The sequence below is a fragment of the Callospermophilus lateralis genome, unplaced genomic scaffold (genome assembly GCF_048772815.1).
Source record: "Callospermophilus lateralis isolate mCalLat2 unplaced genomic scaffold, mCalLat2.hap1 Scaffold_564, whole genome shotgun sequence".
Taxonomy (NCBI): domain Eukaryota; kingdom Metazoa; phylum Chordata; class Mammalia; order Rodentia; family Sciuridae; genus Callospermophilus; species Callospermophilus lateralis.
In genome coordinates, this window is record NW_027514492.1 from 313,286 (window position 1) to 337,829 (window position 24,544).

At 34.9% G+C, this 24,544-nt stretch overlaps 1 protein-coding gene across 1 annotated transcript in view; it reads right to left on the reverse strand.

Annotated features, from left to right (window-relative positions):
* The window catches only part of LOC143640684 (uncharacterized), a 90,532-nt gene that overhangs the window by 61,228 nt on the left and 4,760 nt on the right, over positions 1-24,544 (reverse strand).

Here is a 24,544-nt window from a genome sequence, read left to right on the forward strand (position 1 = left end):
TTTATTGTAGCTTTATTCACAGTATCTAATAAAAAAATGAAATGCCAGTCAGGCATGGTGGGAAATGCCTCTAAACCCAGGGGCTTGGTAGTTTGATGCAGAGAATGGAGAGTTCAAAGCAGCCTCAGCAATGGTAAGGCACTAAGCAACTCTTTCCAAAGAAAATGTAAAATAGGGCTGGGAATTAGCCTAAGTCGTGGAGTGCCTCTGAGTTTTATTCCTGGTATGCATCCCTCCAAAAAACACCCTTTAGGTAAAAGGAATATCAAAAGAATTCTTCCAGCTTCACAGCATCCAACTACTACCCTTAGATGCTACAAACTAATAGTTCAAACTGATCTCTAGAAGATAAGACTCAGATAATGATATTTTCCAAATAGGCTAAGAGACATTGATATCTGTGGACCCCTTTTGTCAGACTGTTCTAAAACTAAGGACTGGCAAATATGGGAGGTTGGAATGAGAACACAACACACAGTTAAGTTCTTCAAAGGGGAAATCTTAATTCAGACACTGAGATATCTGAAACCACAGTTGGAGATAAAATTAGATTCTTTCCTTCACTGTTTTCTGGGTTATTAATTCAATCCAAACAGATATTGAAAATGTATTAAGGCTACTGGTTAATGTCTATGTATAACGGGTTATTAAAAATGTATCAGATTATGTCTGGAGTTTCAGCTCAGTAACATAATGCTTGCCTAGCTTGGGTGAGGCACTGGGTTGGATTCTCAGATCCACATATCAATAAGTAAAATAATAGTCCATTGATAACTAATTTTTTTCAAATGTACCAGATTTCTCACATGGCCTTTGATGTTCAGATTTACTATGTACGCTAGCATTTGTGATTAAACTTCCTTATCGTTTAAATCAAGTTCAGTCCCATCTTTATTTTCCTCCACACTAGAACAAAGATGTTTCCTGGAAATGTTTAGAATGCTTCTACAGGTCATTTTAATAAAATGGTCTTACACATATTAAGGGAAAAACCTCAATTAAAGTCCCATTACATTTTTTAAAAGTCTTTAATTGGGACTCTGAGGATGGCCTTAGTCCTGAGCTTAAACAACTCCATTTTAAAAACTCCAGTTTGAAACATGAAGTGGCACCAGGCACACACACAGAGTCCTCCAGTGTGGCCTAAAAAAAGTTACTTCCCCTTAACTTGATAAACAGAGGGAAATATCTGGCAGACTATACTTGCCTGATAAGAGAGAGAGACAAGAAAATCAAAGTGGAGACTACTAGACCAGGTTTCTGACCCCAGGGTAAATGATGTCATGAAGAAATCCCATGAGAGCTAATAACAATTGAAAAAGAGTTTAAAAGCCTCCAAATTTAGCATAAATAATAGAGCTAATGAGCAGGGATTTAGCCAGCAAAAACTAGCATGCACTCAAGCTGAAGAGCCTGATGAGGACCTGACATCCCATCACTTGTCTTTGTTCTTCTGATCCTCTGCATGATTTTCTCATCTCTCAAACTCTACCACTTCATCTGAATTTTGGTGAAAGCCACAACTTCTCCATAGGTTCTCTCCTCAACCTGTTGTCCACTCCAAGCCTGCCTTGGTTCTGGACCTGGTCACCATGGCCTGAGTGAGTGTGCATCTGCTAGAGTAAAAGGCTAAGGCTTAAGAATTTTGTTCTGACATTTAAACTTAGTACACAGAGGGAATGTCTGTCACTAGCCTGTCTTGTTTAAGTTACTTTTGCAGTGTCTAAAATTAATCTAGACTTCTAAGCAGTAAATTAATCAACCTTTATTTTTTTTGCTAAGAATGGATTATCACTATTAAAGTGCCAAGCATTCAGGATACTTATTTTCTTGAGTAAGAACCAATAGAGTATAATTGCATTGAGCAATTTGTGTGAATAAAGCATTAAAAGGGGCAGAAGCATTTGGACATTTTTTATTTCTCTCTTTGACTGCATATGTCGCAATTTTGTCCCTGGCGACTGGGACACATTGACTATATTATTTTATTAAGAAAAAAGTCATTATTTTTAATGTCATCTAATTTTTTCCTGCTTTTTTCTTATGTGAAAGTCTCACAAGGATAAAGCAAAATCTTTTAAAACTGCCATCCAGTTCTTGGAGAAAAAAATACAAATAAAGCATGCCTTTAAAAAAAACATGGGAAAACATAAATATGTTGAAACTGAAGTTTGAGATGAAACTAAATTTCCCATTTAACCAATTTTCTCTGGGATTTTGTCTCACAAGTTCTGAAGAATAAAATCTCTGAACACTCAGTGAAGGTAATATTAAAAAGAATATGATTTATTTTAGCAAGAAAAAATACAACTCCCAAAATGCGGGAGAGGGCACGTAAGCAGAAGAACCCATTTCGTTGTGTGTCAGTTTTGAAGTTTAATATGGTTTTTGGCAGTGCTTTGGTTAATATCTATTTAAAATGAGTATTGAAAAAGGCATTTTTATTAAAAAATAGGCTCAAGTTTGTCCTTAATGAATCCCATCCTCCTTCCAGTGACTTCCAACTGGGTTCACCCCAAGGAAAAAGAATTTGGTTGAAGGTATTCCCATAAATGAGTCTCAAGTGTTTTTTTTTTTTAATTTGAATAAGCTATAATGGTGCTCATTAACATATTTATCCCTTAACCTTCAGGTGTGGTTAAATAAGATATCCATGATACAGCTGCCTTGTAATTTTAGTATCTATTTTATTTTATTTTTTCTCAATCAAGTTGAGCAAGATCCCTGCCTTTGAGAATGTGAAGGGAGCTGGAAATTTGGGATTTAATCTCAGACCAATAAATAGCTAAACTATCAGATAACCATTCAGGATTTGAGATACTTCTTAGTCTACATTTAGAAAGCTCAGGAGGGATGAGGATGTTGAGTTCAAAACCAGTTTGAGCAATTTAGTGTGGTTTTAAGAAACTCAGTGAGACTTTGTCTCTATAAATATATAGAAAAAGGTTGAGAATGTGGGTCAGTAGATAAACACCCATGGGAATAATTCATGGTCTAAAATAAACAAACATATAAACAACAAAAATAAAAACTTCGGAGGAACAATAACAGGGGTCCCTAAAAAAGCCACAGCTTCTCCTACACAGGAACACAACTAATGAGGTTGGGGTCCTCTGCTGATGATTATCCCAGTCTTCACCACACATTCTGGGGACATGCTTAGCTAATGGCACACAGATGCCCACATAGGAATTCAGGAAGGCCCTGAAAACCCCATACAATTATGGAACAAAAGACTTGAGGTCTAAAATACTGATCTAAGCTCCACTATACTAGTCAGGGAAAACTAAAGGCTAAGCTGCCAAGGAGAGAACCTCTATCCACCAGACTCTGGAGACAATTATGAGAAGTTTCCAGCCAACATTGCCAATCCCAGTGGTTTCAAACAGCCTCCCAACCCAGTCTTAAAATAAGAACACACACTTACCATTTTCTGGATTTCAGGATGCTTAGTGATCCCCTTATATTTTTCTCAGCTCCAGTGTAGCACAGAAAACTGGAAGCAGAGAAATGGATTCAATGAATGGCAGGCTCCAAAAACAAAAGGAATAGAAGACTGTGGAGGTCCGTCCCCTCATCACTGGCTGTGTCTTGATTGGACAGTTCTCACCCAAGAGACAGATTGGAAAGGGCTTCAGGAACTTCCTGCAAAATTGAGCCTGGTAGTGACACCATTGGTTACTGGTGACAAGTCTTACTTTTCCACATGTTGAAGTTTGAACATTAGAGAAGCATGTTGAGGCAAGCATACAAAGCAGGGATTATTTAGAAAGGGTAACATGGACTTCTCCCAGAAGGGAGAAGGGGGGCATAACTGGTATCAGGGTATCCCAAGAAGCAAGGAGTTCTGCCTTCTTTATATGTCCTAGGTTTCCTTTGTTCTCCTGCCTTTCCCCCCATATCTTTCTCCTTCCTGAGGACAGGTCTAGGCCCAAAATGTTTGGTGGAATATCCTAAGGTTGCAAAATAGGTGGGTCTTAGGGGGAAGGGCAGAATGGAGTACAAGGACATATTAACAATCTTAGGGCTCTCTGTTGAGAGGGGAAATTCCTGGGTCAGTTTACCTTGGCAACAGGTTGGAGCAGGATAATATTCTTGATATTATCCCTCAGAGGACAGTCTCCAACTTCCCAGATTCACTCAAAATTGGCTTCCTAGATTCAGCCTGACTCGATTTACCTATCTACACTGACTGCCTGTCTAATTCAGCAGGCCTACTGTTTGAGTAATAGTAAATTTCATCCAGATCAGAATTTAATAAGGACACAAAGACAGGTTTTTGTCTGCTCTGTTTTTCTTGCTCAAACACTGGGGATCTACCACATGCAGGGGTACATGCCTATAATCCAAGCAACTGGAGGGGCTGAGGCAGGAGGACAGTGAGTTCAAAGCCAGCCTCAGCAATGGCAAGGCACTAAGAACCTCACTGAGATGATGTGTTTAAATAAAATAGAAATAGGAGTGTGAATGTGGTCTCAGTGGTCATGTGCCCCTGAGTTCAATTGCCAGTAGAAAAAGAAATACTGGAGACCCATGGGTATTATTCTCTACAGAGTCCCAGGACCACAGATGAATGGATTGATGGATGGATAGAAACATAGACAGTGTCCTGGGGAAGGGTCTCAAATTCTCCTGTGATGGCTTTTTCAAGTAACTGATGTTACAATATTACAGGAATGCTCCACAGCCTAGGAATATTTATTATTATTATTATTATTATTATTATTATTATTATTATTACTATTATTATTTTGCTGTGAATTTCATTAATGCCTCAGAATAAAATTATTTCATGGTTTACTCCCAATATTTAGATCTAGCCAAGACAGAACTGCAATTATATAAAAATTAAATATCACAATTACTTTAAAATTTTATTTAATATTTCTGTTCTCTGGCCTTATGAGAAAAGAGCTTGAGACTTTAGCTCATAAGGTATTCCCTGAGGCAGGATTGCCCTTAATCCCCTACAAAAAAATGGGGCAAAAATAAAGTTTTAATGTTTCTAGTTTAATAAAATAAACAAGAGGTGAATGGTGCCAAGTCTCTAGATCTCTCAGTATTCCAGAACCTAGAGAATAAGGAATTAAAAAATAAATTACTTGCAATTTTGCCTTGAGCATAATAATAGAATTGTGATGTCTGTTTTTTCTTTGGTATGGGGTACTATGAGAATATTAGCACAAATCACAGGCATTATTTATATATATATATATATATATATATATATATATATATATATATATATATATATATATATTTTTTTTTTTTTTTTCTATAATTCATCAACAGAGTCAACTTCAAATTTAAATGAAGAAAAATTTAATTATTATTTCCAGGGTCCAGCTCTAGCAGGAAGCCAGGTGTCCTGAAGTATGAATGGCATTGGGTACTGAAGGATACGTGGCCTCAGCAAAAGAAGAGGAGACAGGATGACAGGTTGCAAATTACAAGCAGCTTTCAGAAGAATCTGATGCCCATAGAGGGGCCTTTATTTTTATACCTTTTTTAAAGGTATTTATTCATGAAGTTAAAATTACATCAAAGCCCAAAACTTCTTTCATTTATATAATTTTTAAGAGTTGCTATCTTTTCTGACATATATTAAATTCATAATATATTGAACACATTGTTTAAAATATGTTCCAGTAACCTTTGCCAATCATGATTAAGCTTTTACATTTTCACTTTAATCACTAAGTACTAGACTATTCAACTTGACTACGTGTATCATGACCTATTAACTTTAAACTTTAAAGCACATGTATAATTATTGGTAAGCTTTTTTGCTTCTAAACTAAAGTCCTAATAATACACACTTAAGACAGTGAAAGCCTATTACTTAAAAGCCCACTCCTCTGAACTGACTCTAAAATATATCTGTATAAAATTTTACATTATTCTCTTTTTCCAAAGTAATTTTCTTTTTTCACATGACCTATTTAACTGCTTTTTAAAAGAGTTTCTTTGATCCTTCATCAAATTATGAATTCTTATGTCTTTATAATTTTTAATTAAAGAGCAGGCTCTGCACTTCAACTCATTTGCTATTAGTATTAACTATGTGTTTCCTATTTTCATCATGAATTCCTGTGTAGGGAATGAAGGCTCTGTTAGTAAAGGGAATGTATGTTGCACAGGTTGTGGCTTTAGAATGAGGGACTTAGTGTAAATTGTTAAGCTTTTCTCAGGAACCTTGATTTGCAATCTTTTCCCTGTGAATTTCTTATGAAAAACACTATTGTTTGTATTGTCAAAGATACGAAAATACAACTCAGGACATATCTTATTTGTATTATTAATTTCATTCTGGGAATTTTCCTGCAATCTCAGGCAACATGTACTTTTATTATTGATTGTTGTATGCCCTATAATCTATCTCATGAGTATCATAAACAAAACACTTAACATTCCCCATAGTACTGGGTTCCAGGTGGTGCAGCCCTGCCACAGAATCCCCCACACTGTGACCCTGTAAGACAGGATGTGTAGGAACATCTTCACCACACTGTCTGTAAGATACTAGCTATTTTCCACATAGAAACCAGTTGGTATCTTGTGGTTGAATAATGGCATCCAGTCAATAGTGAGTGGATTAATTATCTGACAATGGATAACAAGTCATTCTAAAATATATTCACTCATTGGACCCCTGTGCCAAATCCCCAGCCCTATTTTTCATTTTACTTAGAGAATGATTCTCACTGAGTTTCTTAACACCTCATCTATGCTGAAACTAAAATTTAACTAATGATCCTCATGCTTCAGCCTTCCAAGATACTGGGATTACAGATGTGCACCATTGCACTTGGCTCTGTTCACATATTTAATGCCAGCATTCCCTCTTTGTCTTGTCAACTGTTTTCTTTTCTCTATTTTACATTTCAAATAAATGAAGTATTTCTATTTTTTTCCAAGAACTGGATGTCAGATTAAAGATTTTAGTTTCTCTTTGTGAGCATTTCACATGAGAGAAAAGCAGACAAGTGTAACTTGACAGTTTGAAAAATAAGAACTGTTTTTCTCTGCTCTCTGTCTTCCCATGTACAGACACCTTATCACAATATCTGATTTGAAATTCCTCCTTTAAGATTTTCCTGTGTGATGTGTCCTCATTCTAACCTCCTATATTGTCCTACTTGTGGGTTTCATAACTGCTTGACAAAAGGCTTGAAGAGCCACCATGTCTAATTTCTTTTGGAGTGTCCAGTGAATATCATTCCCTGGGTCTCTCCACCATGTCTAAATTCTTTTGAAGTGTCTAGTGAATATCATTCCCTGGGTCTCACCATCTAGAGAGCAGTATAAACTATGAAGTGAAGACACTCCAGGGAGTCTCTGATAGCCCTACAGCCTGCAAGGATCTTTTAATGATACAGTGCTGGGACAGTCTGAAAAATTGAGGTAGAATGAAGACAAATACCTTCAAATGCAAACTTTTTTTTTCAATCAAGACATAACTTTCAATACTTATCAATCAGAGTGGCAGGCAATGAGTTTATTAGAAGTGATGTGAAGGAAGAACAGGGTGATATTCTGACAGAAGAATGTGTGTTCTCTCTGAAAAGATAATAGCATGGCTCTCTAGAACTTCACTTTTTTTTGAAGATCTATAACAAGATCTCAAAGAGTCCTGACCAGGTACAGTTCTTGACTATGGACTGACAGCAGGCTAACATCAACCTCTCAAGTATCCTCTGCCATGGAAACTTTAGGTTAATTAGGCTCATATTCACCATTTCTAATTGAATTCTTAAGCATAAACTCTCACAGATTTTATGGTTTCTATGAATTATCTTTATTTCTCTGAGTTCCAGAATCTGGTCTATAGCAGGATCACAAAACTCTTCACTTCAGGGTAACTTAAGTTGGTCTTATAAACATTATTTTTAAACTGCATTTCTTCAACAGATAACAGTTTGTTAAGGAATGTAACATATCCTGTCCAGTTCAGCCAGAATTTTCTTGGAAAATAAAGCTGGGGTCAACATGTTGGGCCTATTTATTTATATTACTACATGTTGAAAAAAAAGCTAGTCTACCACTGAACTACGTCATTGTCACCCTTGCCAGATATAAAGTTGCATGGGGATGCAAGTTTCTCAATAAGGCAAAGGCAGTATCTAATTGACATCATATTCTGGAGCAAAGAATCATAAAAGAGGATTCCTTTCAAATGTTCTATGCCACCTTTGAATTAGATGTGGTTTAATTACAATTTTCAATAATTCCAGGAAACCACTTTGAAATCACAAATTTTATTTACCTTCCAGTCTTCAGAGAGTCATGTTCTTCTCAGGTAGATCCTAAGCTCCACATAAAAATAAATAAATTAAAGGTATTGTGTCCATCTAAAAAAAAAAAAAAAAACAGAAAACTGGGCACACAGGTGCAAGCCTATAATTCCAGCTGCTCAGGAAACAGAGGCAGTAGAATCATAAGTTCAAGGTCAACTTCTGCAACTGAGACCCTGCCCCAAAATAAAAAGGGCTGGGGATGTAGTTCAGTGGCAGAGCATCCCTGAGTTCAATCCATGTCACTGCAAAAAAAGCAAAAGAAAGTGACAACAAAATTAACACTTAGAATTTTCTCTCCGAAAATTTTCCACAGATTTCAACAAAGTAAGGTACCTCAGACATTAGTTTCTCCTAGTTCCTCTTTTATTTAATCCTTATTTATTTACTTTTAACCTTAATTTTTTTTATTTTTATGTGGTGGGAAGGATCAAACCTAGTGCCTCATGTGTGTGAAGAAAGCACTCTACCACTGAGCTACACCACACTTCTCTGTGCCTCAATATTGTTATGTCTCATGGAGGAAACAATTTAAATCACAATCTTCAAAGAACCACATTTTATGTATAAAAATTTAAAATATGGCAAGAGAAATAATTAAATCACATGTAGAGGGCAAATGGGGAAGAGAAGTAATGATTTAAAGAGCAGAAAGATCAATAAATAAACAACAGAAAACAATAGAGAAAAATAAACTAATTAAATGCTGGTTCTTGGGCTGGGGTATAACTCAATAGTACAGAGTGTGCTTACCATATGTAAGGTCCTGTCTTGATCCCAAGCCTCCCCCTTCAAAAAAAAAAAAAAACAAAAAAACAAATGAACAAAATACAAAAACCAACCACTTATTCTTTGAGAAGACAGAAAAAAAGTGGAAACCTCCAGTTGGGCTAATGAGAAAAAAAAAGAGACAATATACATATTACTAAAATCAGGAAAGAAAAGATATCACCATAGTTTGTAGAGTATTGAAAAGGATATATGCCAAAAAATTCATCAACCTAAATGAAGAGAACAAAATTTCTAGAAAGATACCACCAAACTCACCTACAATGAAAACCTGAATTGAATAGTCACAGGTTTATATTTTAAAAAATTTGTAGCTTGAAAATCTTATCTTAATTTGTTTTTCAGATCCAGATAGCTTCACTGGAAAATTCCTACAAACATGTAGAAAAAAATAATAATATACAAATTCTACAAGAAAACTGAATAGGAGGAAATACTTCCTAACTTATTCTGAGGCCTGCATTAACCTGCTATCAAAGCCAGACAATGACATTACAAGAGTTTGGGATACCCCTCATGAACACAGGTGCAAAATCCTATACAAAATTGTGAGGGGGTGGGTGGTTGTAAAAAGGATAGAACCCAGGGCTTTACAAATGCTAAGCTAATGTTCTAAGGTGGCTAGGCTAATGCCACATCCTCAGTCCTTTTTATTTTCATACAGGATCTCACTGAGTTACCCAGCCTAGGCTTGAACTTGTGACCCTCCTACCTCAGACTAGCTGGGATTATAAGTGTATGCAACCACATCCAATTCCCAAGCAAAATTTTAATGAATTAATTATAATAATATATAAAATGAATAATACATCATGACTAAATGAGATTTATGCTAATATTGCAAAGCTGGTTTGCCAGTCAAAACACAATGCACATCATTATAGTAGCAAACAAATAATAACAGTCCAATACCCATTCTTAGTTCAAAAACAACAACAATAAAAACCTCATGAATATAACAGACTCATTCTGATAAAAAGAATAAAAAAAAACCTACAGTTAACACGCATAATAAAAAAAGATTGAATTTTTTTTAATATAAGGAACAAGACAAGGATGACCACTCCAATTATTTCATCCAACAATATACCAGAGATTCCACTTAGATTAATAAGGCAAGAAAAAAATTGACATTCAAGTGATAAAGGAAGAATTCAAACTATATTTTTTAAATGATGAGATTATCTATATAGAAAAATCTGATGAAATATGCCCCAAAAAACCTACTGCTAGAAGGTGAGTATGGCAAAGCTGCATAATACAACAGCTAGATACAAAATTGAATTGTTGTTCTATGTTAGCAATGAAACATTTTATATTGAATTTTTTAAACATACTATGATAAACCAATAATGTCAAATATTTAAGACAAATTTGAAAGGGATATGCAAGACTTCTACTTTAAAAGATTGCTGAGAGAAATTAAAGGAAATCTAAACAAATGGGAAGAAATAACATGTTCATTTGTTGGAAGACTCAATGATGTTAAGAAGTCAATTCTCTCCAAGTTGATTCATAGATTCAATATCTCAGAATCCCAGCAGGCTTTTTTGTATAAACAGTTAAGCTGATTATAAACTTCCAATGCATATACAAAGGACCCAGAGCAGTCCAAAAAAAACTTTGCAAAAGAAAAAATCTGGAATAAAAACACTATTACAAAGCTAAAGTAATTCAGACAATGTGGTACTGATATAAACAAGTAGATCATGATACAAAATAGAGGCCAAAATAGACCCATGTACACAAAAAACTGATTTTTGGCAATGGTACAAAGGCAATTCAGCAAAGACACAATGTTCATTTTTAACAAATGGTGCTGGAACTAAATACCCATATACAAAAACTTATGAATTTTGACCCCTGCCTTGCACCACATACAGAAATTAACTCAAAATGGGTCATATACCTAAGTGTAAAACCGAAAACAATATACCTACTCAAGGAAACAGGAGCTAACTTCTGTGACTTAGGGTTAGGCAAAGAGTTCTTAGATATGATACCAAAAGTGCATTAAAGAACAATTTGTAAATTGAATTTCATCAAAATTAAGAATATCTGTTCTTTGAAAGACACTGCTAGTGGAATGTAAAACATGTCAGACTGGGACAAAATATCATAAATCTAATAAAGAATTTGTATCTAGAATACAAAAAGAACTCTTAAAATTTAATAAGAAAAACAAATACCTCAATAAAAAATAACATACAAGATTTGATACTTTATCAAGGAATGGCAAAGAAGCACATGAAAATATGCTCAACATCATAATCAGCCTATAGGAAAATGCAAATTAAAATCACAATGAGAGGCTAGGGTTGTGACTCAGTGGCATAGCACTTGCCTTGCACATATAAGTAACTGGGTTCAATCTTTAAAACTGCATAAAATAAATAAACAAAATAAAGGAATTGTGTATATATACAACTAAAAAATTTTTTAAAAAATCACATTGAGGTAATACTATGTATCTTTTAAAGGACTAAAATTTAAAAAGACTACCAGAGTAATATTTATGATAGAGACTTGGAGCCACTGATTCCTCATTCACTGCTGGTAGGAATGTAAAAGGAAACAACAGCTTGGAATACAGCTTAGTATTTTAAAAAATTAAAAATATACATAGCACATTATCTACTCAATTCACTTCTGTGTATTTACCAAAGAAAAATGACAGCCTAAGTCCACACAAAGATCTGTAATACAGTTGTTCAGATGGGTTTTAATTCTAAGAGCCAAATGCTGGAAACACCCAAATGGCTGTCAGTGGTGAACAGGCATATCCATACAATGGAATACTTTGATCACTTAAAGGAACAAACTACTGATATAATCAGAAACAGAGACAAATCTCAAAATAATTACACTGAGTGAAAGAGCAAAGAGAGAGAGAGAGAGAGAGAGAGAGAGAGAGAGAGAGAGAGAGAGAGAGAGAGATTTCATTTACGTAAAACCATAGAATAAGCAAATTAACCTACAGTGATACCAGATCAGTAGGTTGGTGGTTGCCTGAAGAAAGGGACAGAGCAACTTGAGGATAGAAGAACAAGGAAATTTGGGGTGGTGATGGATCTGTTCATTCTCCTTATTTTGATGATGGTTTCTTGGGTGTGCACATGTGTCAGAACTGATTAAATCATACACTTTAAACATGAAGTTTATTGGATGTCAATTAGACTTCAATAAAACTGTCTTTTAAAAGAGCTACCTGAATTTTATAATATCAATTTTAAATTGTCCCTTTTCCATCAGCATACCAAAAATCTTTCACTGTAGCAAACTAACTCATGTAACTGCTTCAAATACACCTTTTCTTTTGACATTTACTCTACCTAAGCAGGATTGTAAATCTAAATTACTGGCTGGGGATGTGGCTCAAGTGGTAACACGCTTGCCTGGCAAGTGTGGGGAACTGGGTTCAATCCTCAGCACCACATAAAAATAAAATAAAGATATTGTGTCCACCAAAAACTAAAAAATAAATATTAAATCTCTCTCTCTCTCTCTCTCTCTCTCTCTCTCTCTCTCTCTCTCTCTTTCTCTCACCCCTCTCTCTCTTAAAAAAATGTAAATTACTATGGGATAGAAAAGTTAACAATTGCACAGTTGTCTGTTTATTGGCTTCAAATGAAGTCAGAATGTTTAGTTGAATTACCAGTACTGAAGGGCTCAGTCACTGAATATTGAAAACATTACTTTTGCAAGCTGCCCTAAAACAATTCATTAATTCAAATAAATGTTTACTGCACATGTGCTCTCTGTATGCCACTGTTGAAATGGCTGAATTTCATGCAGAATGGACAGTACCAAACTACAAAGTTATTCCATGTCTTCTTTTGGAAGAATTTGTAAGATTTAGAAACACTTAAATCACATGATGAAAGAATAGCAATGGAAACAGGCCACAGACATCCAAGAACAGTGACTCTCCTAGTTAAAAGTTAAAATAATAAATTTCAATGATAATATGACTGAAGAACTGTATCCTAACAGCTTAATTCCAACATTACAAGTATTTCTCATATCTTAAGTGAACTCAGAACAAAGATTACAAATTACTTCCTCACACAGTGAGTATGAAGTCTGCCAGCTCTAAGAAGTCATTCTGCTTAGAAATATGAAAGGATGTGAAAAGACAGAACCCAAATGATTTTTTAATACCAATAACAAATAGGAAGTTTTAAGTGAATTCTCTAACAGTTGGTATCAAAGATAATACTCTGTAGCAGCATATTCTTCATTACTGAGTTCAGTTAACTGGACCAAGAATGGAAATTAATATATATTATAGAAGATACAAGCTTAATTATTCATCACACATAAAATCATCCGTAGCTCTGCCACAATATAAAAGACATTTTACAGCTTAGCAAGGGAATTTATTTGTAAACCTTCCGCTATCTTTTTCCCTTGAAATGATACTGTCCTTTAAGTTGTTTCTCTAAAAGAACCCAATATGTGCTCCATTTGTATACAATGAATTTAAGCATTTTCTACGTCATGTATAACTGATCATAACTAATTTCTTCAGGTTTTTCAGAACTGTCATGTTTTGTGTTCTCAAAGATAGAGTTTTGCTGAACAATAAGCTTTTAGTAAATTTTGACTGACATGTTTCCTCTGTATTTGTTCTAAACACATCATACCCAAATTCATATCTACATTAAACACTACTAATCCTTAGTGTTCAGTAACCATGGAATGCAGAACACGAGTTCTGAAAGCACAATATCCAAGTATTCTCATCTTCATGGAGAAGAAATATCCACTAAACAAAAGATGAAACAAACCATAGTATTCAGTTATTGTATCTTCTATTTATTGATTTTTGGAGTTTTACAAATGCAAATGGTTTGCTTTAAGTAAATTGGTGAAAAAAGCAAAGACAATTAAGCATTTTTAATTAAAATTATGAAAATTTACTTCTCACCTCTGATACTGACTTTAATTAAAATTGTGAAAAAATATCTGCTACAGCTTGAGTTCCATTGAAGCTAAGATCCAATTTGTGGTTCCTCATGATACGTCCAGTGTCAATTACTGCCCTCCTGTGGCATTTTACCATGAAGAAAAACACTGTTTCATGGAGTAAGATCTACTTGTAATTTGTAATGTGCTTGGCACTGTGCTTACCAGTTTATATGCAGCAGCTGTGCTCATCCTCAAAACAATGCTACAATGGAGAATATCTTAGAAAGGTAGAGTGTAACTGACCTTAAATAACTTGTCCAAGGTCACTGAGCTACTTCCCATTACTGACAACACAGAGTATATCTTATACCTTTTAACAAGAGGGCCCCAAATTGGACCAAACCTGCCAGAGAAATTGGATTCATCCCATCATGAGTAACTCCCATTTAATCTCAGTACAGTTATTTTTCTCTAATTCACCTTAATCTGACCATCTGCCTTGGCATGGAGGAGAAACAACTTAGTGGCAGAGCTGGATGTGTGCAACAAATTATCGTCCAAGTTTTGGCTTTCAGCTAGCCTTTATTGTTATATCTTGGAAAGTTAGGCAAGATCAAGATCCTTAGTAAAATGACATCTATAGAGAGGCCTTACCAGAAGTATTATTATTAATCCTGACCATGTTTAAACTGACATTAAATATTCAAGACAATTCTGATCTTAACTATAGCAGTGTTTTTTACATAAGTAAATGATTCATGTCATGTTATAACAAATGAGATATATAAATAAGTAATTTATACTTTATTCCTCCAAAAATGACTTTGTATTTCATTAATGAAAACATAGAACAGTGATTTGTTTCTGGAACTGAGTATTAAACCCAAGGCCTCAAACATGTGAGGGAAGCCACATCCCCAGGCAAGAATGCTTGTTTTTAAATGATGCTGTTGGTGTAACAGTGTAGTGCCAGTCCAGCCTTCCACTGTCCTCTGACAAGAATTTCTATTTAACTGCTAAGCACACTGATGTTTCATGGATAACATCAAGAAAAGTAGTTTAAAGAAACCACATAACTTCCACCCTTTTAGTCTTGCTGTACAATATTGTGTTCTCTTTGAGATGCATAAAGAAATTTAAATTCACACTTTACTATCATAGGAGCAAGAACCACTTAAACAGCATCTACTGTTTTTTTTGTCCATTAAGAAAGATTGTTCAACCAGGTTGGTGGAACACACCTGTAATCCCAAATGGCTTGTAAACCTGAAGCAGGAGGACTGCAAGTTCAAACCAAGCCTTAGCAATTTAGTGTGGCTCTAAGCAACTTAACAAAACTCTGTCTCAAGAAAAAAGAAAAAAAACAGTTGGGGATGTGGCTCAGTGGCTGACCACTGTGGGCTCAATTCCTAGTAGAAAAAAAAAAGGCAGAAAAGAAACACAAAAAGCTGCACTGTATAAAATGAATTTTAATTACTTTTTCTAGGAGCTGATAAGGGTACCTCTGAAAATCCATGCTGGAAAGTCATAGCAAAGAAAATAACCAGTCTCTACAGGGGAATAGTCACAAAAACATAACATCTGAAGAGTCACATCCCAAACAAAGCTGGTCTAGAGGTGAATTTTCTGCGTTCTAGTCTACTCACTTATGAACCTTGTTCTTGCACAGAAATGCTGTCATCGCAGGCTATCCAGGCCACAAACTTCTGAAGTATTCTCAACTTTCCTCTTCAGAACTTAACAATTGCCCAAGCCAGGATGAATTACCAAAGAGAAACATATGGATCTCCTCCACAATCCTTCCCCTCTTCTTGGAGTGCTAGTGATGATGGCAGGAAGCTCCCAGCAAAGCTTCTGCCTGAGCAGGGAGCACAATACCCAAGGCTAAGAGTGATCTTGAGTGCTGTGATTGTGGCTAAAAGTTAGAGCACTTGCCTAGCATGTGTAAGACACTGGGTTTGATTCTTAGCATCACATAAAAGTAAAAAAAAAAACATATACAGTTCATCAACAAGTAAAGAAAATTATATATATATATATATATATATATATATATATATATATATATATATATTTTTTTTTTTAAGAGTGCTCTTGAGATTTTCAAAAGCACAGCTGGGAGGAGACTCTCTTTCCTCCCTCTTGTGGGAGTTATGGGAGAGCCTGAGAATGGCCCCCTGCTCTGTCACTTTTTACCCCCAAGGGCCTAAAATCATGCTGGCTTCTGTGGCATTTTATTCCTTTGAATCCTTCTTCAGAAATCTTCCTTCTTCAGTAATCCTCCTTCCAATTTATGATTGTTGATTTCAATCAAGCATCCAAACTTGCACCTTCTAAATATTTCCAATCTGTGAATCCACCTCTATCATCTGTCCCCTTAGCTCAGGTCCTCATTGGCTCTCATCTGGAGTAGTCCAACAGCTCCACAGGTCTCCTATCTCTAGTCCTCACAACCATCATCTGTGGTACAGTTAATAGGAGAAACCATATTACCCATATACACCCAAACCCATCAATGGCTCTCCATTATTAAAGAAAAATCTAAATTCCTTAACAGTACACACCGCTATCTATATACACAATCTTCTCTCCAGCCAAATAGCTGTTCCTCCTTGCCTCACATTTCAGCTCTGATTACCCAGAACTGCTTGGGTTTGGGCTGGAACTCAGATACACACACACACACAACACTGAATTAATTAGTAAGTCAGAAGTTCCCATTCTTGAAAACCTGGAGAAGTCAAAGAAAAGTGGCTTTCTTTAGGCTTTCTTCTAAGTATCAAAGTCATCACATTGATATTTACATTTCATTACATCAATATCCCTAAATATTGCTATTATAGATAACTGGTGCCAAGGTACACAACACAAACAACAGCAAGTGTCTGAAAAAAAGAATCATATACTATAACTAAAGGTTCTGATCAACCATACATCTCTGCAGACAGAATACCAGCAACGACTCCCTGTGAGGCTTTCTCACCAAGACAGTACCCCTCCTCCTCCACTGGTGCCACTACACTCTGTAGAAATGTGTAGCCTGGCACATGACCACTTGTTTTTTAAGGAGAAAATCCATGTTACAAGCATTCCTGGATTTCCAAGCCAAGTCAACTCATCAGAATACTTTAGGCATTTATAAATGTTTACAGAATAATATGTGCATTCTGAGCTTAGCAGAACACTCAAAGACATTTTTTGATTTTTAAAAAAGTACACTGAATATCAGGTTTGAAAACTTTGGCTTCACCCAATAAATTTGAAGAAAATATTTGAAAACACAAAATATTTTCTAATATCTGTAACCTATTTTGTAGTTAAAGGAATAATCATGTTTCTGTAGAAAAAAAAATTTTAACAGGAGATGTTGAGAAATAAGGTCTTTTTTTTAACTTATAGAAAATTTCAGAGAAAACTGCATAAGCAATCAAAAAAACTGATAAATTGGACTCCAACAAAAAATCTATTTGCTTCATAAGAAGTGAAAATACTATAGAATAAGAAAAATTTTACACTTCTCATATCTCATAAGAGTATATTTGTGTATATCCAGAATACATATGAACTATTACAAATGAACAAGAAAAGGACAGCTCAATTTTAAAATGCACAAAGAATCTAAATAGGCATTTGTATAACAAAGATAAATAATGGCTAAAAAGTACATGAAGATATTCAATATCATTAGTTATCAGGGAAATGCAAATCCAAACCACAATGAGATGCCACTTCATACCCATTAGGATGACTACTATGAAAAAAAAGTACCATGGAAAACTGTTGGCAAGAATATGGAGAAATGAAATCTTCAAACATTGCTGATGGGAATGTAAAATGATAGAATCACTTCATAAAAGAGTCTGGCAGAGTTACTTATGGTCCATGAATTTCACTCCTGAATATCTACCCAAAGCAAACATAAGTCAACTAAAAAACACAAATATTCACAGCAGTATGAACTTAAGAACCATATAGTGCAAGTCATCCAAATATCCATCAACTGAAAAATAGATAAACAAAGTGTAGTGTACCCATATAATAGAACACTATTCAGCAATAAAAAAAGGAATAAAATTCTAATTTGTGCTAACTCAAAAATAGGCTAACAAGCCAGACAAAAAGGGCCATATATTGAATGATTACATTTATATAACATATCCAGAACAAGTAAATCCACAAAGAGAAAAAGGAGATTCATAGATACGTAAAGCAAGAGTGAGTGGAGAGTGATGAGTAAAGGGTATGGGTCTTCTTTGGAGATGAAAAAGTGTTTCAGAATGAGACAGAAAGATAGGCACACAACTATGTGAATATACTAAAACTCAGTGAATTGCACTTTTCAGGAGTGATCTTGATGGTAATGTGAATTATATATCAATAAAACTGTTATTTTTGAAATGGTTGCACAAAGTCATATAGTAACAACTCTGCATAAGGGTCAGGTTGAATCACTCTGCGTGTGACAGAATAATCTGTCATAAAAACACACAATCTGTTCAAATGGGGAAATAATCTATATTCCTACCAATAAAATCCTATTGAAACCAACCATAAAATCAGATCCAAAGTAAAAAGAGCAAAGAACAAAAGAGCATGCAATTCACAATTAGCTGGCAGGTTACAGAATGAAATTAACCAAACACTACAATGAAAAATTGTTTATTAAGACTGCCCATTTCTTTTCAATTACATGGATTTAAACGAATCAAAATCCATTACATTTCTAAGAAAATCTTCCAGATTCATTAGCACATAGCAAGGAAAAACAAGCATTCTCTCCTATAACCAAATTAACAATGCACAGAACGTTTGTTTGTACTTGGCAGCATGAATTTTTCATTTTGGAGTGCTGCTAAATTATACAAGCCTATGAGCCAGACACCCTGGCATTATCCTAGACTTCATTAGCTGATGCTGAAGAACATTAAAAATAAAGAGGATAGTATTAATAATGGCAGTGGTGATGACAGAATAAAGTTATTGTCAGTCTTTTCAACACTTCCATTATCTAGACTACAACCATGAAAACATTCAAACAACTTTCTCCTTTTTTTCCTTCTTTTTTTTTCGGTGTGAAACTGAGGATTGAACCACACAGAGATGTACTACCTCTGGCTACATCCCCAGACCTTTTTATTTTAATACAGGGTCTGACTAAGTTGCTGAAGCTGGCCTTATACTATCTATCTTCCTGTTGCAGACTCTGAAATCGCATATAATTTTCTAAGCTTCTACAAATACCCTTTTCTGTATGAATATGAAAGCACTGGACCTTAGAGATAGAGAGAAATGAATTCAAGTGATAGTTTTTGTTTGTTTGTTTTTGTTTTTTTAAACATGCTTGCTACATGCCCAAGGACAAACTTCACAATTTTACTGAGTCCTTGCTGTATTGAGAACAAAATTAAGTAATGCACACAAAGAGCACAGTGCAATGCTCAATCCACAGCCCACTACAAAAATCCTCACTGTTTACAACTCTTCACAGCAAATACTCATTTCAGACCTTAAATCAGAGTAGGGATGATTAACATTGGCCATCCTTCTACCTTGTGGACATATAAAGATCTATGAAGATTTCATATTGAATGAATAATCATTCTCCTTCATCCACCTCCCACATAGGTTTTTTGAAAAAGCTATCAATAAAGTCTCTTTTAAACATATTACATCAGGGCATGACACAAAGCATTCATTCACCTAAGAGGTATTTCAGAGGACTGAACTGAGAGAGAAAAAGAGAGACATGGAGAGAAACACTCTCTATTAGAAAGAAATGACTATTTTGCAGTGCAATAATTGGTAACTTTTCCATAAAAAATGATACAATCTGATTATAATTCCCAAGTGTCTGTTATCTGTTCTTAAAGAAAAAGAAAAAGGAAGTGGGATGGTTTCAAGTACCAAGAGAAGATGTGGGAAGATATCCTTTCCCATTGACAGCAATTAATGTTTGAGTGATGGCTGCTAGAATGTTCAGACTGAAAAACTTTCTTATATTAGAACAGACTGAAATATATCTAAAACAAAACACATGGGGTTTAACATACACAAGCACAAGCTTCACAAAGGTGTCCTCTCTATACAAACCAAAGAAGGAAAAGCTTGTGTGACATTTTAATTGTACTGCTATAGATAAGGTGTGAGGAAGAGGATAGTGGTTTTCAGCCATACTCCCATGCTGGATGTCTATTTAAAGACACAATCTAGACTCTGTAGTAAGAGACTCACTCTGCATAGCTCAACACAAATTTGCATCATGCCACACACTAGAAAAAAATTTCAGTTTTAGAAGAGAGGGAATTCCTAAGAGGGATGGGAATTTTTTAGAACTTTGTAATATCCCTAAGGAGTTTCACTAAGCTCTGAGCTCATTATGAACCATGTGCCCAAAAGCTACTGCTCTTCCCTCCCTTTTCTAAAAGTCCACGCATAAGACATTAAGTTAACAGTGCACCTGGGGGAGACCTGGTCAGTTGCAGTTTACAGAAAGAAACCCTGAGCGGCTCTCATCTACACTGTACATCAGCACTTGGCGTCTCTCCTCAAACTGCACCTCAGTGCTACTACTCTGACTGCATAGCTGTTCCATCTCAAAGGGTATAAAGTCTTAAATTGTGCACAGGAAGACTGAAGTCTACCCAACTTTCCAATTAAACGATCACTTACCATGCCAGTCTAAATTAAGCTTTATGCTTAATATAGGAAGAAACTGTTCCAAATGCACAAAATCCAACCCATTTAATATGTAATAAAGTCTTTTTTTGGTAGTTGTAGATGGACATAATAGCTTTTTGATTGATTGATTGATTGATTGTGGTTCTGAGGATCTAACACAGTGCCTCACACATGCCAAGCACTGAGTCATAATCCCAGTCATGTAATTATGTCTTAATATCTATTTAAATGTAGTATAAACATTTTTAACAAATGCAGCTAACAGGAGAAATAAAGAATAAAAGATTAAGGTGGACACAATACCTTTATTTTATTTTTATGTGGTGCTGAGGATCAAACCCAGTGCCTCATACATGCCAGGTATATGTGCTATGACTTGAGCCACATCCCCAACCATCACAACATAGGAAAGCTGCTTGAAGTGACAGACACTGGTTTTTACTGGGGGTATAACATATCTTAAGTGGCAGAATTAGGTGTGACAGATTCTGGGTGGAAAGGATGGCATCATAGGACACATGGGGCCTTTGGGGAATGCTGAGTAGCACTGTTATTAGCGTGCACACAAGAGAGCAATAAACAGGAGGGCCTTGAAGACAAGACTGTTTGTTTCCTTTCTGAAATGCACTGATTATCTTTAAACTGAAAACTGAGAAAGATTTTAGCTTTAACTTCAACTCCAATATCTTTTTATTGCCTTGCTTTTCTTTCTCTCTTTAAAAGTGAGAGAAGTACAATCAGGAAAAAATCACCCCTCAGCACATGGTGGTGGTGGAAGAGACAGTGAAGAGTTCCACACATTTTTGCCTTTAATTTTCCCAATATTCTTAAAAAGACAGTATTGTTCTTCTCACAGATTAGGAAGCTGAAGTTTGGAGAAGTTAAATAGATTTTAAATGTATACAATTATCTGATTTTTATTTCTTTTAGGTTTTTATTTTTCTGGAACTAGACAAAACAGTTCTATAGAACTTATGGAAAGATAAACAAGCAAGAATTGCCAGACATATGAAAAGCAAGAAGGGGAAACTAGTTAGTTTTAAAAATATTAAAACTTTTATAAAGCCAATAATGTGATACTGGTACATGAAGAAAAAGTCTAATAGCATACAAACCCAGAGACACTCCAGTACATCCAAAATTTAACAATACAATAAGAGTGCTCAAAGAAGGGCTCTAAAACCAACAGATGAAAATAACAGGCACACACAAAAAGATAAAGTTAAGCCTACACATCATTCTGAACACCAGAATAAATCCTAGTTTTAACATTTAAATGTAAAAAAGATGCCATAAAAGTACTAAAAGAAACCATGGGCAAATTCTAAAAATCTTGGAAGTGTTTTAGTGACTTAAAATCCAGATATCATAATAAGTAATATAAACTGTGAAATTCAAAGAAAAAAAAAGTAAGACTTTTATATAATATTTTTATATTAAAAGATGTGAAGGTAAATGAAATAAGTGAAAATCTGGGGAAAACTACAATTTATATCACACAAGACTAATCTCTCCAATTTATAAATTTCTAGAAATTGAGAAGGGAAAAAAAGGAATCCAAAACAAAAATGTGCAAGACACATGAACAGAGAATTCACAGAAAAAGACATACAACTAGTTTTTAATGCTCAGCCTCATAAATAATGATAGCAATGCACATTAAAACTACTTTATATTGATAATTCTCATCTATCAAACTGTTAATAAATTCAAGGGTTGTAAACATAGTACATTGGAAAGGTGCCAGGAAAATAGGAACTCTCTCATACACTTGAATCGGCCCTCTTGTATCTGTGGTATCCAGACTGGATTCGACAATCATAGGTGAAAACATGTTTTTTAAATTGTCATGCTGAACACATACCAACTTTTTTCCTTGTCATTAGTCCCTAAACAATAACAACTATTTGCATGGCATTTACATCATATTAGGTATTCTATGAAATCTAAGGATAATTTAAAAGTATGTGGAGGATGTACATAAGTTACATGAAAATACTAAGCCTTTTTATGAAAGAGACTCAAGCATCCTTGAATTTCAGTATCCAGAAACAACCAATCCACCATGGATAAAAGGAGAAAATGTACTTTTGGGAGTTCAAAATGGTGCAATACTTAAGAAAGGAAGTATTTAACAAAATTATAAATGCAAAGCCCACTGGTGCAGTGATCCCACAATGTATCCCACCTGCACATGTATAAAATGATATGCACACAAGCTGTTTCACCACAGTATGGTCTGTGATAAACATAGAGATGACCCAAATACCCACCAAGGGGGCTGGTGAAATAAACAAGGTACTTAATAGATGCTGTATAAACAAAGCTGTTGTTAAAAAAGTTTTTTCTATAAACAAATATTATATTCTTTCTAAATAAATAGTAAAAGAAAAATATCTCAAGAGCATATAAAGAAAAAGTCATGGAACAGAATTAGTAACATAGTATGCTACATTGTATATAAAAATAATATAGTATACTGGCATTTCTCCTACTATAAAAGGAAACAATTGACATCTATGAGAAATCAATTAAAAGAGGTTATCAAAGAAAGAGGAATGAAGGGGGGGGGGAAGCTGTTGGAAATCAGATTTTCCCAAGCATGCCTGTGCCATTTTAACTTTTGGACCATAACAATATGTTATCTATATTAAAAGAATTTTTAAACATTAAAAAGAATACTTACAGAAAGAAGAGAAAGAGACACATATAAATAAGACTTAAAACCAAGCTTTAAAGAGATTTTTTGTTCTGAAATTAGATGCTGAAAAGCAATCTTAGTATGGTCATTGCAAAAAAAAAATTGCTTTTTCCCCTTTCAATCAAGTTAAAGGATATGGTAGTCTGTTTTAAAAAAGCTATTTGAAGGAGAAAGAAATTAGAAAAGAGGAGAGAAATGTACAATGAGGGCACTCTAGTATAATAGTTCTTCATGTATCATTCCTGTACCAGTAGCATCAGCATCATGTGATAACTTGTTAAAATTAAAATTCTCAGTCTCACACCCAGACTACTGAATCAGAAACTTTGTACTAGTCCAGCAAGGCTGGTAATACCCTCAAGCATGAGAGTCACATATGTTGTCTGGTGCTTCCCACAGGTTCACAACAGCACTTGTCTGCATTTCAAACAAGCTCCAGGACCTAGGACCACACTTGGATAAGCACAGCTGAAGTCCTTCTAGGGAAAAAGGTATGTAACCTTCATATGGTTGAGTTTCCTATGAAATTTGTCCTCACTATCAAATGAAAAAAGTCCTTTTACAGTCGTTCTAACCAATATATAACATGGAGCTACTTTCCCACATAAACTATGTACACAGAGAATAAATGTTTTCGAATACATTCTTATAAAAACAATAACAACTATGAATCATCAAAATTCAACTTAAGGATGTCTTTAAAAAAGTATAAGTGGACCTACAAGCTTTCAGAAATAGGAGAAAGAAACAAAAATAATCCATATTTCATAAACTCTGCTTGTGTTTTCTGAACAACTTAACTTCAAATGCATTAACTGCCCACCATGTGCTCTCCATGAAAAAGAACCAAGAAGTTTGTTTCCCTCAAACACTTTTCAAAAAAAAAAAGGTACTCATGTTTATGAACGATGGTTTTCCATTTGTTTTACATGAGGAAAAAGATCTCTATAGGAATCTTCTGAATAAAGAATTCTAGTTTAGACAGAAGTATTTAGAAGTCAAATGTAGTGGCACATGCCTATAATCCCAACATCTCTGGAGACTGAGACAAGAGAATCTCAAATTCAAACCCAGCCTCAGCAACAGTGAGGCACTAAGCAACTCAGTGAGACCCTATCTCTAAATAAAATATAAAATAGGGCTGGGGATGTGGCTCTATGCCCCTGAGTTC